The sequence below is a fragment of the Taurulus bubalis genome (genome assembly GCF_910589615.1).
Source record: "Taurulus bubalis genome assembly, chromosome: 10".
NCBI classification, from domain to species: domain Eukaryota; kingdom Metazoa; phylum Chordata; class Actinopteri; order Perciformes; family Cottidae; genus Taurulus; species Taurulus bubalis.
In genome coordinates this window covers 26,189,934-26,196,396 of record NC_136598.1, presented here as the reverse complement: position 1 = coordinate 26,196,396, position 6,463 = coordinate 26,189,934, and positions in this window count along the sequence as shown.

Below are 6,463 nucleotides of genomic sequence, written 5' to 3'. Positions count from 1 at the left end.
TAATGAGGACAAGACACGTCTGTATGAACGGACTCCCTCTACTGGTGAACTGCAGTATTACAACTGTTAAAGCATTGAGAACGCGCTCTTGCACCAGACATGTTTATATTTTCCACATGTTACATCAACATTAGTTAGCGTCAACAAGCACGTATCACTGTACTTTATGCCTTCAAAGTAAAAGCACTTCCTGTTTACACGCTCTTCACAATAAGAGTAAATCATGTAATAAAACAAGTTAGAACACTGTGGAAAGGCTTTCAGCCTGGGCAGTATTGTTCTGACCCCAAGGAGGAACAGGCTGTCGGATAAAAGATTCAAGAGACTTTTACTCATGCGATACAATCGCTATTTTGAAGGGTTAGGGAATAGAGAAAAATTATAAACTTCATAGGATATAGTGCACTTTCTGTTTATTTAGGCAATGATGAAGTGGATTTTCTGTTTATTTAATTGCATTTTCTGTTTCTATTTTTTGGATTAAGTGCATTTCTGTTTCTATTTTATGGGAAAAAGTGCCATTTATTTTTCTATTTTTCTTAAACCATTACATTGATTCCTATAACAAGCTGGTTTTGTTCTTAGGAGTCGGCCCCCATTTGGTTTAGTGGGGTCTCATGTTTCCAAAAGCCTGTTTTCAATGTGTTGTGCTGTTTGACCTGAATGTCCCCACCATACACAGCCTCTTGGATCCTGTTGTTTGTGGATTTTAAAGTGAGGCATATTTCTTTGGTCAGACAGTGTGAACAGGGTTAATGTTCCTTCAAGTTAATGGCTGAGTTTTATGCCATTTAGTTTTACATGTTTACAATACACTCTGTGGAAAGGCTAAAACAGGGGTCGCAACCTGCGGCTCTTTAACCCGTCTGCTGAGGCTCCCTGAGGCTTTGACCAAAAAAAAAGTGTCCCAGTGGAAAATCTTTCAAAGGGAATTCCTCTTATCTTGGCATTTGATGTGATATTGGGTCACTGAAAATACAAATAAATGTTTAAATATTTCTTTAACTAAAATGTGCATCACATCCTGTCACTTCTCCTGCAGGTGCTACTCGTGATTCAGAGCTCCGCCCTCGCTAAACTATCAACAGAGAGAGGTAGTTTAATTCTGCGTGGACGGATTAATTTGCTTTCACTGCCAACGATGCTGCTGACCTGTCTGCTTGATATGTGGCCAGGAGTTAGCAAACAACAAGACATGTAATGTTGAAAGACTCTTCCAGAACAAACACAGCATCTGATGAACAGTGTCAAGCTGCAGAAGAGCGATTCCTCAACTGCTGCAGCAAACTGAGAAAGTAGATCTACTTTCAGGAAGTGGATCACGTCTCCAAACTCCACTCCTGCTGCTGGTTCTGGGTCAGCTCATGAGACACTGAGGCGTCCTCTATAAAGACGGATCCGTCCTCCGTTTGCAGTGCTGTAGTGAGGAGGAGGCTCAGTGGAAAGGAAGCAAAAGATATGCGTTTAAAATGTAGACCTCAGTGAGGAGGACAGGTATTGAACCTGCTGCCTTGTGGTTACAGGATGAACCCTCTACCACATGAGCCACATACATATAGATAGGACTCATGGTCTGCTTAGTAGTGTATTTAACGGACCTCAATGTAGCCGACACATGACTATTTCTTTTCTCCTCTTCATAAGAGTTTGATAGTTCTAAACAGGTAAAATAGCAATACAATGTCAGCAATTGTCTTTATTCTTGTTCTATAATTTCATAAATACAACAAACTATAGTTTGTTGTACATATAATATGACTATATATACAACTTCATAAGCTTTGATATCAAATAGCTTTTGCGGCTCCAGACACTTTTTTTTTGGTGGAAAAAAGGGCAAAATGGCTCTTTGGACAGGAAAGGTTGCTGACCCCTGGGCTGAGAGATGCGCTTTATTGAACATTGAAAATAAAGTGATGAAAGGGCCATGATGTTTGTCCAGGTATCTTTGCAGTTCATTTGGACATTTGCTTAAAAAAAAGTAAAGTAAAGTAACTAGTAGTGAAGTTACTTTTCAAATGCAGTAACTAGTAAAGTAATCTAGTTACAATTTTCAGAAGTAACTAGTTACTTTTTCTGAGTAACTACCCCACAGTATATGATTCATAATATAACTGTGAAACAGTAGTTGATTGAGAGTAAATACGTTGTTCTTCTATCAGGGGATGTTGTTGTGTGTTGGAGCCGTTCGGAGCAGAGTCTGTGACCCGGAGCAGAGGTGAAGCTTGTTGAGAGGTTTCACGGGGTTCTGCTGTTGTTTGGCGTAGGCTGCGGCCCACAGGAGCCTGGTCTGTTGTTCCCGTAATAAACACACTTCAAGCCATCTAACGTCTCGTAGCTTTCCTGACCCAGGGTCGCTACAATATAATACTGATATTTATTGGAGAAAAAAAAAAGCACTGGACAGCGCCCGAGGTTTGAACCCCCGGAGGGATGGAGACAGGGAATCCTCACTGGGAGAAAGATTGTTGGAAGTAACCACTGAGCTAAACCAGCGCATGAGCTGCAGCAGGAAACTGTGTTCATGAGCATGACTCATGCATCTGATCAGCAGCCTGCTGCTCTGTCTCTGACGTCATCATAGATCCAGTCTATGTTACAGAGCCCGTTTCCTGCTGCAGCTGCTGCACTGGTTTAGCTCAGTGGTTACTTCGACCGCTTGTTATTCTACAATCAGATCTCAACCCCTCGCGGGTTCGAACCTCGGGCGCTGTCCAGTGTTTTGTTAACATTTTATATTTCCTAACGGTTACTTTAATGTTTTTAAACCATAGGTCTCTTCTCAAAAAGATTACAGTCATTGTAGCAATTTAAATGAAGTTGAAGGAAAAAATAAATCTCTTTTGAAAAAAGTTAAATTGAATTAACCCCAACCACAACGTTTATTAACTTCATTTAAAATGCTACAATACTGTAGCCCTTGTGAGAAGATACATATGCTTAAAATGTAAGTAACTGTTAAGTTTAAGTACATTTCACTAAACTCGTGATAAGTACCCCTTACAAAGTCTGATTTCACTAACGAACACATCCACGTAACCGTACAGGCTCGTGGGAGTCTAACAAAGCAATAAGAATCCGTATAAACCCTATTAGTACCTGTAATGTCACAAAACGTGTTTTCTAAAACACGTGATACAACAGGGGCGGAGGTTTATGCAAATGTTAAGTCCCAGGATGCTTCAGTGAGACAATGTTTTCCCATAAAAAAGTAATTTTTCCATTTTTTAACTGAACGACAGAGTTTTTTGACTGGAAATTCGTCGCAACACCCCTGAGCTTCGTTTTATTAAGCTTTTCTTTTCAAATTCCGACACCGTAAAGAATCTCAGTGTTATTTTAGATCTAATTCGTCCTTTAACGCCCAGATTAACACAATCTCAAGGGCTGCTGCGTAACATTTCAAAAGTCAAAGACCGAGCAGAGAAAACACTGGACAGCACCAGAGGTTTGATCCCAGGGAGGCAGAGAGAGCATCGAATCCTTCAGAGAGGATTGTTGTTCAAAGCAACCAGTGAGCTAAACCAGTGCAGCAGCTGCAGCAGGAAACTGGCTTCATGACATAGACTGGATATAAGAAGATGCCAGAGATCCCTTTTTCAGTCGAGAGTTAGAGACCAAGAAAGAAACCGCTCTGGTGTCTCTAGGATCAATATGAAGCTCCGCTAGGAGACAGAGCAGCAGGCTGCTGATCAGATGCATGAGTCATGCTCATGAACACAGTTTCCTGCTGCAGCTCATGCGCTGGTTTGGCTCAGAGGTTACTTCCAACAACCTTTCCCATTGGAGAATCCCCTGCTCTCCATCCCTCTGGGGGTTCCAACCTCGGGCGCTGTCCAGTGTTTTGTGCCAAAAGTAAACTATCAATAAAGCTGCAAATGACATTTTGTGAACACTTTGTTTTGTTTGTTGATGGTTCTGTTAAAATGTATCCAGCACAAGACAAATGGTCACAAGCTGTTATGTCGGAAAAAGAGCAAAAAGAGGACTTTTTTCAACCAAACCTTTTATTATAATACCAGAAGCTCTAAAATGTAAAGCCTTTAATTAAAATAAAATGCATGTGTTGCAGCACCAAAGCCCTAATGATGAATCATAGACCAGTTTCACGATAAGAATTTTACAAACAAGACCAGTCAGAATCCAATAAATGATCAGTAACAGAAATCAACTAAATACATCAAATATATCCATGGAGAATAAATGAACTATGAATACTATAAATATGATATTTGTATTATTCCTCCACTGAAACAGCAGCTTCGCCAACAAAACAACAAACCAAACCCAAAGAAAATGAGGAAATTCCTGAATTTTACCTAGAATTGCAGAATCACATGATTTTAAATAATGATCACAAAATCATGAAATAATGATGAAAAGTTTAGACTTATTCAGAAGTATAAACTGAATTACAGCTGCTCGACCTGCTGGAGCGAGGGTCCGCTCACAGCTGCGAGCTGTAAATATATATATATATATATACATATATTTATATATATTTTATAATATATATATTTTTAAGTTTACATGTGGTACATACGCCTACCAAATGTTGTATATCTATGTTGAACGTACTGCAAGGGCTGCTTTGTTGAATTTAGTTGAATGTTCTCCTTAGAAGTTCATTAGTCCTTTTCTTCTGAACACAAATCAACTTTTCTGCAGAGCAGACACAACCGGACATGTGAACCAAACTTCAGGTCCATTGGTCATAAGGGACAAAAACTGTGGGCTTTCACAACCAGTGGCGGTGCGTCAATAGAGGGCGCTAGGGCGCCGCCCCTCTTAAAATTTTGCGATGAAAAAAAGAAGAAAAAAATAAAATAATATGTACTGTCAAAAAACATGATGTACCACATAATTTAAATAAGAAATATAGCGTGTTGACGCGCTAAATGTGTGTGGGAGACCGTAAGCCCCTGTCAACAACCACTTAAAACCAGTTAAATGTGACCAAATATAATATATCGCGTTCATCATCACTGAGGAAAGCCCCTCCCCTCTCGGGGCGCCGGACCAATGGAAGTCTATGGAAGCGAGCAAACGTTTCAGGGGCGTTACGGCGAGGACAGCTTCTCATTGGCGGATGAAACGAGAATCCTTGGGCGCACAAAAGTGGCTCTGAGCAGCGAGGAAGCGCCGGGCTGTGAAGGAAGATGAGCTTGAAGGATCGATGCAGAGGTGAGTGTCAACATCAGCAGATGCCTGTGTTAGAGTGTGTGTGTGTGTGTGTGTGTGTGTGTGTGTGTGTGTGTGTGTGTGTGTGTGTGTGTGTGTGTGTGTGTTTTATTTCCCACAGCAGAACACATGCTGGACATTGTTAGCTTTGGGTGGATATCATATCAGACTATAACTTTATCTAAAATACCAATTTGTGTGTGTGTGTGTGTGTGTGTGTGTGTGTGTGTGTGTGTGTGTGTGTGTGTGTGTGTGTGTGTGTGTGTGGGGCCATCAAGACACACAAAACAAACTCTGATCGTTGGCTTTTGTCTGTAGTATGAAGCCTGTTTGTAGTAGATATTTCCCACATCTTATCTGTCTCTCTCTATATATTCATCTGTAGGTTGGTGACGCCATACTTGGACACACCAGGGAACGCGTTGCCTTCAAAGACCACCTCACCAGTGCCTCTTTACTGCAGTTTAAATGTCTTTACAAGTAGTGGGGCCTACTCTGTCAAACACCCAATGTAAAATGTGATGTCTCTCTTTCTGAATCTATTCTGCTCTAAACCTCTTTCATGCACCTCTTTTATTCTGTAAACCTCTGAAACCCAACCCAATGTTTCTTAAACCATTCTGCTCTGAACCTCTCATGCCCAAAGTTACACTTTGTTGATAGTTGTTATTGGAGTGTTGAGCTCTGTGTTGTCTTGAAATAAAGCTTTGTTTTTTAGAATATTCTACTCAAAACCTCTTTTCTTCTCATTGTGGAGTGCTATTTAAACCGCGCCGCCCAACTGCGCCCCCCCCCCAAAAAAAATTCACCAGCCGCCAAAAGTTCTTTAGGGGGCGCTATCCGACTTCCGGTACGGTTCAGAGCATGGTCGCAAGAGACTTTATTTTCAGTTTACATGTGTTACATATGCCTACCAAGTTTCATACATGTAGGTCAACCGTAGCGCTGGGGCTGCTTAAATGAATATTTGTAGGGGGCGCTATCGAGCTGAAATGCCATTTTGAAGCATTCAAATCATATCAGGTAACTACGTCGTTGCCTTTAAATGTGTGTGCCAAGTTTAGTTATGTTATGAGCATGCTTAGTTCCTCAAAAGTACCTTCGTTGTTGACCGCAAAGGATGGGTCGCCACGGCAACAGCGTTACATGAAACATCAAAGCTTTGGGGGCTGGCATCATGAAAGTCTTATGTTTGTGTAGAAGTAATTTGATGTCGATCTGATTGACCTACTAAGAGAAGCAAGCCAAAGTATATAACATTCTACTTCCTGTTACCATTAGG